The sequence below is a fragment of the Enhydra lutris genome, unplaced genomic scaffold, assembly GCF_002288905.1.
Source record: "Enhydra lutris kenyoni isolate GAN:26980312 unplaced genomic scaffold, ASM228890v2 scaffoldscaffold22, whole genome shotgun sequence".
In the NCBI taxonomy this organism is placed as follows: domain Eukaryota; kingdom Metazoa; phylum Chordata; class Mammalia; order Carnivora; family Mustelidae; genus Enhydra; species Enhydra lutris.
The window spans coordinates 28141392-28153167 of record NW_019154106.1 but is presented as its reverse complement, the minus strand read 5'-3'; the positions used below and the strand labels follow the sequence as shown (position 1 = coordinate 28153167).

At 43.0% G+C, this 11776-nt stretch overlaps 1 pseudogene; it reads right to left on the bottom strand.

Annotated features, from left to right (window-relative positions):
• Positions 1 to 773: 773 nt before the first annotated feature.
• On the bottom strand, positions 774 to 10764 carry LOC111149925 (annotated as a pseudogene).
• Between the last annotated feature and the right edge of the window lie 1012 nt (positions 10765 to 11776).

Sequence of the window (11776 nt, the reverse complement as noted above, 5' to 3'; positions counted from 1 at the left end):
TTTACTTTGTTTACTCCAGAGTTTCCTCAATTTATTTGAACGTGGAATCCTTTTATCACGAATGCCTATTAACATTCCACCGAGTGAGGGATCTATGCAATATGACTTTTGTTGGACGTGGATTTACAATAATGAATTCTGGGAGAAGATGTTTTCCCTTAACAATGCTCGTTTAGGATTGTCACATACTATCACTTAGCAAAATATGTAAATACACTTGACCCTTGAACAATGCGGGGCTGGGGGAGGGGTAGGCAGGGGTTAAGGATATTGATCCCTGTGCATTTAAAAATCCATATATAATTTCTGACTCCCCCCAGACTTAACTACTCATAACCTAGTGTTAACCCGAAGCCTTACCAATGACATAAATAGTTGATTAGCATGTATTTTACATGTTATTATATTTTGTATTCTTACAATAAAATAAGCTAGAGAAAAGAAAATGTAAAGAAAATCACAAGGAAAATACTTTTACAGTCTTGTACTGTAAAAATTGCGTGTCTGGGTGAACCAGCGCAGTTCAAGCCCCTGTTGTTCAAGGGTCAACTGTATCTCAACTTGTGATGACTTTGGTCTTTTTATATTACAGTTCAATCTGTGTAATTAATTAATTATCTTTACTTATTTATTGGATGAGGATTTTTTTTTTTTTTTGGATGAGGATATTTTATCTTTATTAACACTGTTTCAGGCACCAGAGAAGCAATGAAAAGAACAATCGTAGTGAACAATTTAACGTCTTTAGAGGTCTGTGTCAGCTGGTGTGGGCTTCATGCCCACTGACGTCCAAAAGCTGCTTTCAGCTTCGCAGAGAGCTGTTCTTTCGGACTGTCTTGTTGGAGAAGGTGAGAATACTGAGATGTGTTTGGTGCCTCTACTTGAGGTGTTCCCATCTACAAAAAGAAAATCAGAACAGGGTCTGACAAAAGAATGGTGTGTGATGACACGTCAGAATTTCAGTCTCCAAGATCTGGTTGTTTATGGATACAGAAAATCTGAAACTCCCTGGAAATCCTGAACTAGCCTCTGACAAAGCATTTGTGACACTGTAATTTCTTCATTCAGCAAGTCTAGGAACTAGTATTTTTATTAACTGCCACGCTCAATTAGTACACAAGCCTAGAAGCCTCTTGACATTGTAATTGATAGTTTTGAAGATCATCATTATAAAGGAGCTTCTGCAACACCCTTACGTGCCTTCAGAATCACACAAAAATTAAGCAAAGTGCGGTGTGGATTTAGCATGAAGTGTGTTCCAGGGTAAGATAATTTATGAAATGAATAACCCATGGATGACTACATAGTCTGGCAAGAGAGCTTTCAATTAATTGTGATAAACAACACAAAATTTAGCTTCTTAATCATTTTCAAGGTGTACAGTTGAGCAGTGTCAAATATATTCATACTATTATGAAACAGATCTCAGGAACTTTTTTGACTTACAAATCTGCGACTCAGTACCCATCAAACAATAGCTCCCATTTCCCCCTCCTGCCAGCCCCTGGTAAGCATTATTCTACTTTCTGTCTCTAGGAATCTGACAGCTGCAGCTACCTCACATAAGTGGACCCCAGCAGCACTTGTCTTTTCGTGACTGGCTTATTTCACTTAGCACAGTGTCCTCAAGGTTCACCCATGGTGTAGTGTGTGTCAGGATTTTCTTCCTTTTAAAGGCCAAATAATATTCCGTTGCATGTATAGAACACATTTTCTTTATCCGTTCATCAGTCAGTGGACATTTGGGTTGCTTCTAACTCTTGGTTGTTGTGAATATCGTAAAGAACTTGTAAAAAAATGATGTATAGTTTCTATCATAGGCCGGTAATCCAGTTCACTTAACAACCCTCCACTGATGTGACTTATGGTTTCCCCTACCGTAAACATCTGATGAAGTGTTTCACATGAATCATTGATTATGTCTCTGGTTATTTGCTTAGAGTAAATTCCTGGCATGGAGTTACGGATCAAAAGGGGTGTGCATTTTTATGGCGTTTAGCACATACTATCAAATTATCTTCCATAAGTGCATGAAGAGTGTAGGAGGGAACTGATTTCTCCGTACCCTCGCCAATGTTGGGTATTGTCATTAAGAAGCAAAACAGCAGAAGACCTTTGCCAGCTTGCTGATTAGAAATGGTATCATATTCATATTGTTGTTTTAAGGTGCATTTCTTTGATTAGCAGCAGAGAGACTGAAGTTTGTTTTTTCATGTGTTGACTAGCTGTTTGTGTGTGTCTTTAAGATTCTATTCACATTCTGCTCTCATTTTTCTATTAAGCTACTGGATATTATTTCCTATTGACTTGAAGACCTCTTTAGAGTCATAGTATTAAATTTTTATCGTATGTTGCAGTTATTTTCCCCCAACTTATCATTTTCCTTTTAATTTTTATGGTGTTTTTCGACATCTGACATTTAGTATAGCTAGATCAATGAATCTTTACCTTTCTGGTTTCTTTCCTTGGTGCATTATTGATAAGACTGGTGAAATATTAGGCAAAGCAAATTTACTTTTCCCTGCTTCCTGCTTCAGAAAGACAAAGCTGTAGCCATGTTAGGTTAGTATAGGGCATTATACATTTCATAATCAATCACTTATTCATTCAGAAATACTTATTGAGCACCCATTGTATTCTAGGCACCTGTGTTAGGTGCTGGGTTACACAACATGCATCTGGGTTGCATGATATGGTGCCGATACATTATGGATTTTGAGACAGTTCCAATTTCAAATATGACCTGTTCTGGATTTGACTTCTGAATGTATGGATGTATTATCCTTAGGTAACAGGCTCATATGGGATCCTTCTTTGCCTGCCTACATCTGGACCCAGAAAGCAAGTACATCATCCAGGCTGCAGCTGGAAGGGGACCCAGGTCTTGCTGCAGGGCAAGGCAAACATTGCTCCTTCTTGTTCTAAAAGGGAGCAGTCTTTGTTTGGGGGACCCAGTGGGACAACCAAGTCCCTGGGGTCGTTCCCTGGCCCACGCTGCTCCACTGGCTCATTCATTTCCTTTCTAAGTTACACAGAAGTCAGAGCCCAAGATGGGACCCTCATATCCATGGACATCTTTCTTTACTTTGTTGCCAGGGGAGAGGGCCAAAGGGAAGCAGCTATAAATGCTGATGATTTCCACCATTAAAAAGACCTTCTTCAAGCAGCCCCAGACACCATGGTTGAGGACCTGTCCTGTGGTAGGTTGACCACCCGTGAATTAGGAGCCCTGCAGCCCCTCCATGTGAGAGGTCTCCCTGCTTATCGGGCTGCAGGACTTCTCGGGATGACACTGGTGGAAAATCATGAGGGTCCCACGTGGCAGTATTATGCCTTCATTGCACTTGGTTTTAGCACTTGGGCAGGTCCAGGAAATGAATTTTTTAAAATCACACTGTTGTACCACTATTGGTCAGCTTCCCATTCCTGAAGCGCTCTCCTTTGGGATTCTATCTATTTCGTAGGTTTTTCCCTTAGTAAATTCTTGTAATTCAAAACAAATAATGGGTGGTTATTTATTAATAGTGACTTTCTGGAGAAGGAAGTTGAGGCAGATGGACTGTTACCAGCCCATGCATATATGGCTGGGGGCGGAGGGCAGGGGGATTTTCAGCATGTTTTGGTTTTATCTGCAGCTGGATGCCAGCTGTATTATGAGACAATATAAATTCAGGGCCTTTTTATTCAGAAAGCTCATTCATTTGATCATCCTAGATACCCTTGTAATTCTATTGGGTGACATTAGAGGAGTCACGGACTCAGAGTCAGAACACTCTCTACCTGCTTTCCTATAGAACTTTCATGTTTCGATGGAGACGTTCTCCATCTGCTCTGTCCATGCGGTAGCCACCAGCCACATGTCGCCACTGAACATTTGCAGTGTGGCTAGGAACTGAGTTGGACATTCTGATTAATTTTGATTAATTTAAATAGCCACATGTGGCTCGTGGCTAGTGTATTAGACAACACAGATTTCTGAAGGACAGCATTCATGTTTTTTTTTTTCTTTTACTGGAATTCACTGTGAGAAGCACATTCTATATTGTTCTATAGCACAGACAGAATTCGCCTCTTGTCAGAATTCCCCAAACAATATTTAGCCTGACTACAAGCCGTGCATGCTAGTAACTTCTATTTTGTTCTGTTCCATTTCATTTTTTTAAAAGGCTGGTGGTGACTTGATACATTGATTTTTGAGACTCTTGGGTAGGTTTCAAGCCCCAGGTTTAAGAACACTGCCTCCTTATGTTATCTGCCCTGCACCTGGAGCCCTTCCTTCTACCTTTTTTCTCTGCATCTACCCTCCTTGTAGGGTTTTTGCATTGGCTGTTCCCTCTGCCTGGTGTGCTTTTCCCTACGTCATCCCATGACTGCATTTCTCACATCCTCAGATTTCTGCTCTAATGTTCAACCAAAGATTTCCTCCAGTAACCGCCGTACTGGAGTGCTCTGGGAGGCTCCCCACCCCTCTTATCCTTGGTTTGCTTTTTTCTGTAGTGATGCTCTTCTCCTGATGTGGGTATCATTTGTTTATTGTTTGCCTCCTCAGCTAGAATGTCAGCCCCACGAAGGCAGGCAGGGACTGCTTTGTTGGCTGGTATGTCTCAGCATCCAAACTAGGCTTTTAATAAGTATTTATTGAATAACTGAATGGACATGGCCCCAGGAACTTGCTGAGATTTTTTTGTTATGGCTTTATATGCCGAGAGGTGTGTGGGAGCTTTCATTTATTCCTTTGGAGATACCATGTTCATCCCAGTGGCCTGGGTCATCCTCTGGGCACAGGGGATGGAAACACTAGAGGAGAAGGGAGACACATCTCCGTCCTTTTGAAAAATTTAATTGGCGTCTGGGACTCTGCCGTGTATGGGTCCAGGAATGTAGTGCTGGAGGTTATCTGAAATAGGCACTAGACAGTGAAAGGAGTTGGGTGGAGATTTTGCATTTCCTAAAAGTAAAAGCAGCCCTTTATAGAGCCACTGAGTGGTGGGGCCAGCACTGCAAGGAAGGTATAGGAAAAGAAGCAGACAGAATTTGATGGGGAGCACTGGGCGGGTATCCCATCTTAGCCAATGTTACAGGCTATGCGAGTTAAGACTAGCCCTCAGCACCCAGCTTCCATTCCAGAAGCTCCCCATGCATCTCTTTATGTTTTTCTTCTGCATTTTCCTCTCAGCATTGAAATAAAAATGCCCACCTAAAAAAAAAAAAAAGATTGTTGCTTCAGGGCTGAGGGATGAGCTTTATGAGAACAGAGTAATGGGCGTGGCGGATAGCTATCTAATTATAATCATACCTTGAAATTTTTATTAGCCAGTCTTTCTGCTTGATGGCTTCTGCTTCCACTACGGATATGTTGGTGGTTCTTGGATCCATTCTGAAGGCACAAAGTGTTTCTATTCTTGGTGTATTTTCCCTCGTCTTTCCTTAGAGCCAGATTTATTATTCCTTATGCTTCTCCCCTGTCCTTCATTAGAGAGTCATCAGGATGGTGCTATTTTTTTCTCCTTTGTGGAGTGTACACAGTAAACATAATTTGTTGAATGGCTTTCTTTTTTCAACAGGAAGTCTTCTAAAGACAGCCGATCACAGTATTAAGCCTCCGTGTAATAAACATGGAGCTGAGCCAATCCGTCCAGAACATCTGAACCATCTCTTTATATCATACACTCGAGCTTTTACATGCATCAAGTTTACAGTACATCATCTGACACTATTTGTGATAAATATTCCCCAGTGATTAAATAATCATTTTATGATCTTATGCACAAGAAAGAGCATCCACAAAGCTAACTCCCTACTCTTCGAGCTCACATGTTAAGAGTCCCGGTTTGTAGATCAGAAACCTCTTATTAATTTTGATTGAGCTGTTCCAAAGAGGTCATGCAGATTTTCGTAAAACACTTTTATGTAAGAAATACCTTTTTTTTTTTTTTCCCCTGCCTTCTTAGTGAGAGACAGAGAGAGTGGGGATTGAACCGCCTGGTGGGGAAAACCAGGAAATGGACCCTGGAGTCAATGAGAAGCGTTGCCTTGATGGTCGTGGTTAATAAATATTTACAGCGAAGTCCTGAGCTGCAACTCTGCAGTTTTGTTAGCATAAACGTTTCATGACCGCGGAATTCTTGATGAGCTCGTGGGGCAGGCGACGGGCGCAGCGTCTGGAGCGGGAGGAAACGGTGCGTGCGCTCGCTCGCGGGGTAGGGCGTCTGCAGGCGGCGCGGTTTTCTCTTAACCGAGTTAATGCAGTGGTCCCAGCTGGGATTTTGATCGCGCTCCACGGATGGAGCCCGTGGGAGGGTCACAAGGGACCCTCTAGCCCTGCGGAATGACGGTTGATTTACAGCCTGACGTGAAGCTAAAGCTGATAGTTTATATTTTAAATAATGCATAGTTAGCTCTGCAAACCAATGAGCCAGAGCCGTCCTCCTGCCAGAGCCCCTCTGGAGGACGGTGGAGGTGCTCGGGCAGGCGCATGAGCTCCCTCCGCTGGCATGTGGGCCCCTCAAAGCCCCTCTTCTCAGGCAGGGGACTGTGCCAATAGAAGTTTCGATTGGATGGCTGCCTAGGAGGAAAGGGAAGGTGCAGGGAGCTTTGGGGGAGAGTGGAGAGGGGCTGCTGGAGCCCACCACGGGGGTGGGGGTGGGGAGCAGATCAGAGAGGAGAGCCCAGTGGGTGGGGAGACAGTGTCCTGCTACCGGGGCTTTTAGACTTTTGCAATTATGTGACTTCTTGCCGCCCCAAGTGTGGGCTGTGGGCTGGTAACAATAGCATCACCTGGGAGCGTGCTCGAAATGCAGATGCCTAGGCCCTGACTCAGGCTTCTGGATTCTGAATCTTCATGTTAACGGGAGCTCCAGGTGACTCGTCTGCACATCAGAGCTTGAGACGAGCTCAGGAGGCACTTCCATTTTAATACTTTTACAGACCCTTGATCAAGCATTGAGTGTTAGTGACTTATAAAGCAGATTAGTAAGTCATTCCAAACATGCTGGTTTGCAGCCTGCCCCCCACCCCCACCATGTTTTAGGGAAGAAAGGATGGAATAACAACAATAATGTGAGATTGGCCAGGAATGGAGTTAGTGGGAATTTCAACACAGTTTTGGCCATGACACACCATTGCCGGTATCAACTCAGAATACAGATCTTCAGACTTGAGCAGCATCAGAATCACCTGAGGGCTTGTTAAAATGCCGTCGTTGGATCCCACCACAGAGTTTCCGATACAGTAGATTTTGAGATAGGGGCTGAGAATCCGTGTTTCTAGCAGGATCCCAGGTGATGCTGCCTCTGGTCTGGAGACCTCACTCTGACAAGTGTAATTTTCTGGTCATGGCAACCACGGGGCGCTTGTTTGTGTGATCCCTGCCCCACGAAGTCTATGTTCTGGAGCCCACCTTGGCCTCCTCTCCTGCCGGATCTCTCACCATACCTCTTCACTACTGTTCTCAGAGTGTCATCCACGATCTACCCATATTTGTGGGTTCCCAGAGTCCACTCTCTCGACCTTCTGAATCCCTCAGAGTGTGACACAGGATGGTTTGTGAGCATCCCAGAGTGACTCTTAGATGCACTTACGATAAACAGCCATTGCCCAGTGGGCTCCTACCAAAATGCATTACATTCTTCGTTGCTAGGGTGTTTTCTGCCCCTTCCTTGGCCCTTTGTCACTTTCCTTGGGCCACAGCCCCACAGGGAATGCCCTTCCACATAGGCTCACTTGCTAAAATTCCCTTGTTCTTCCAATCTTCCTCAGGATCTATGTCCTTTGAACCCTGGCTGCAAGTGATCCCTGGACTCTTCTTGTCTTTTAAAATAAGCTCTTTAAAATGGGATGTCAGTCCTTATATCTCAATTGTAATTAATTTTTATCAATTTTACTAATTTTAAATTAATTAAATTTTCATTCGTCCCCAAGCCCCCTCCTCTTTCTGAGTTGAATTTATAGTATATGGCACAGGTGGCCTGTAGTGAGGTGCAGGTCAGTGGGCATTGCCATGAAAAACAAGAAAAGGAATAAGAAAAGCTTATGACTTCTCAAAGTTGTTAAGTGTTATTAAAAAAAAACTTAATGGTACATGACACAAAACAGCACTGCCCCTAATACTGTTAAGTACGTGATTAGAGCCCCTATTGATTGTATGCTCTTGGATGGCCGAGACTGTCTTATATTCATCATATTGGTCCCTCACGTACCTGGCTTATAGTGGATGTTCAATAAATATTAGTTGAATGATGTAAATGTGATTTAATTATCTTTGGGTAAAGTTGACACCGTCCCTTTTCTGCTTTAGTCATTTATTGCATGTGGAAATATACACCCTGCTTTGGATGCTGATGAGAAGGGCAAATAGAAGAGATTCAGCCAGGAAAGTGATGATCTTTATTCAGGCTTTAAATGCACACAACTCCCTAGAGCCAGCACTGTTTCTGCAGAATCCTGGATGTGTGTGGGACTCAGAATGGGGAGGGGAGGGAGATGGGGCTGGGGGAAGGGCTGTCCTCTAGAACTCTCTGTTCGAAGGGCATGGGGAAATCCTAAACTCCTCTAGCCCAGAGGCATTGGGTCTCCTGTATCTTTGCATCCCAGGTACTTAGTATAGAAAGCAGACTGGGAGTCAGTGCTTGCTGAATGAATGAAAGAGTGAGTTGGTGAATGAATGAATGAATGAATGACGATTGAATGAAATTGTGACTTTGAGTCCCTGTCCACGTATCAAATCTTGACCTCTTTATGTCTCATTTGCTTCATTTTTAGGGCAGGGGTCTTATGATGTACTCTAACTTATCTCAAGGAATTTCTGAGAGCCCAAGATGATTTAATGAATCTGAAAGCACTATTTAAAGTGTTACATATGCTTTATTACTTAGATCATATGAGAACTTTTTCTGTGTTTCTTACAGACAGCTCTTCTTCTTGGTTCTGAAGGCCTATTTTAAAATTTTGTCAGTTAGGGGACTCTTGGTTCTCTTGGTTGGCTCATTCTCTGCTGATTTGCTCTGGATGGAGAACAGACGAAATGCAGGTTTGGAAGTGTTTCTGTGTCACCGTGGTGTACGGAGGGATCTTCCTCCTAATACTTGTTTCTCTGACAACTTTATTTCACACTTTGTACTGTGGCTTTCTTTGAAGACACTCCAGGCTTATAAGAATGATCTGTTGTGGCATTTCCTTTTGAGACATAAACGTTGAAATGAGATAAATACACAGTAGAGACATCTGGGTATAGTAGTGAGAGTGGGAGGAAATTGGCGTTTGGATTTGGATCACCTGTGTTCAAGTCCTGACTCTGCCCTTCATCTGCAATTTGCACGATCTTGGGCATTTTTTTTCTTTTGTCATATTTTATAATGGAGAATTTAAAAAATACACAAAATATCCAAAATAGTATAATGAAGCCCCCATTTACCCATCACTCAGCTTCAGTGACTATTACCTGATCCAGTTTGTTTCAATGGTAACAGCCTCTACGCTTCCCCAATATAATTTTTAATAAAATGCAAGATGTTATATTCTTTCATTCATAGATCTTTCAAGGTTTATTTATTTATTTTGAGAGAGAGAGCAAGTGCCTGCTCGAGTTGGGGGAGGGAGGGAGGGGAAGAGAACCTCAAACAGGCTCCCTTTGAGCATGGAGCCTGATTCAGTGCTCGATCTCATGACTCCGAGATCACGCCCTGAGCCAGATTCAAGAGTTGGATGCACAACCAACTGACCCACCCAGGCACCCCTCATTCGTAGATATTTCAATATGAATCTCTAAAAGGATAAGGATTATTTATTTATTTATTTTAAGTTGGCTCCATGCCTATCGTGGAGCTTGAACTCACAATCCTGACATGGAGACCTGAGCTGAAATCAAGAGTCAGACACTTAACCGACTGAGCCACCAAGGTGGCCTTTATTTTTTAATTTTTAAAATTTTAATTTTTTTCTTTTTCAAAGATTTCATTAAAGATCATTACGGAGCAAATCCAGACTCCAGATCCAGCCACCAAGGAGAGCCTGTTATACCATGGGTACCAGCTGTGGCTGGGCAGCGGCTCTGGCTTACCACCCTTCTGTTCTGAGATGGGGGTGGTGGGCTCTGTCTCCTCCATAATGCTCACATGATCAGGGGAGGGTCTCGTAGGGCCAGTCTTAGCACTTGGATCCCAGGGAAGCACGATCTTCACTTTGATGCCCAGCCCACCCTGTCTGAGCAGCCCACGGCATACAGCAGTGTCAACCTAATAGTTCTCAGGGTCCCCACTGTGAATCAGCAAGTCATCCACAAACTTCATGAATTCAGCCCTCTGTCCTTGGAGTTTCCCAGACACCATGACCTCAGGGCCTTTGGCCTTACTCTCCATGCTGAACTGCAGCCTCCCCACCCCTACCTCACAGCAGGGCCTCCCAGGAGCTGGTACCGCAGAGGCTCGGCCTGGACCATAGCACACAGACCTCTTGTGGCCTCCTTTTCAGTGTGGAGCTCTGCAGTGCCCTTAAGGAAGCCAAACCTCTTCTGAACCACAGCATTCGATTCTCAGATCCACTGGTCCTTCTCACCAAGAACATTCTGTGTCCTGGTGGCCAACGTGATAATTTCTGTCTTAGTGTACCTTGAGGTCCAGCCAAGCTGATGATTTCTGACTTGGTTAGTGTACCTTGGACCTCAACTCTGGAGTGACCATCTTCAGCCAGCTCCTGAGTAAGAAACTCATTTGGTTCAGCTCTGAAGGTGCCATCAGCAACAAACTTCTTGGAAATTTACACCATCATCTTGCCACCAAAAGGAAACAGATAAAGACTTTAAAAATACAACTAAAATGTCATTATCACATTTGAACAAATTAATAATTCTTAATATCAATAGAATCTAATGTTATACATTTTCTATTTTCTTTTACAGTTTGTTTGAAAAAGGATCCAGTAAGCCCCACATCTGCTATTTGTAAAAATTCCTTTTAAGTGTCTTTTAATCTATAGATTCTCCTTCATTTCTCTCTCTCTTTATTATATATAAAAGTGCAAGGGGAAAAAAGGCAAGTTGTTTGCTTATGGAAATTGTCAGTTTGGATTTTGCTGATTATATCTTTGTGGCATATTTTGTGTAAATTAGAGGCATGACCAGATTTAGGCTAGGGTTTTGGTTTTTGACCCTGAGCATGTTATTTGCTCTTTCTGACCTCTGTGAAATGGGGGTGCATACTACCCATCTCATAGCTGTTGTGAAATTAGAAAAGAGAATATCCAGGGACAGACCATGTCCACACCTCAGAAAAAGTAGTTGTCATGATGATTGGGTTATACTCTCTGTTAGCATGTGGGGGCTGGGCCCCAGGAAGCTATTTTCCTGCCACACTGTTCAGACTTAATATTGCAGCAGGTGCTGTGTCCGGAGCCTGAGCATCAGGTGGGCTGGGGGGTCCCGCTCTACTATATTCGCCTTGACAGGAATCGAAGTACTTCAACTCTCCGAGCTTTCCTCCTTTCTCAAATGCAGCTAATCTGAGAATAGAGGGGATGTATGTAAAGAACCTTGAGCGTAGTGGATGATCAAGGTTGATGATCTTTGTTACTGATGTTGATGTTGATATTGATATTGATGATGATTTTGATGTTGATGATCTATTGTTATTCTCATGTGGGACTTGGGGACACGTAGGTTGTAAAGAGATTCTGGGTGTGGCTGGGGGTGTAACTAAAACCCTTCTTTTTCTCTTTTAAGCGTATCTGGGGATAAAATAACCTACGATATAATCAAGAGAAAGAAAGGAAAGGAAACCTTTTA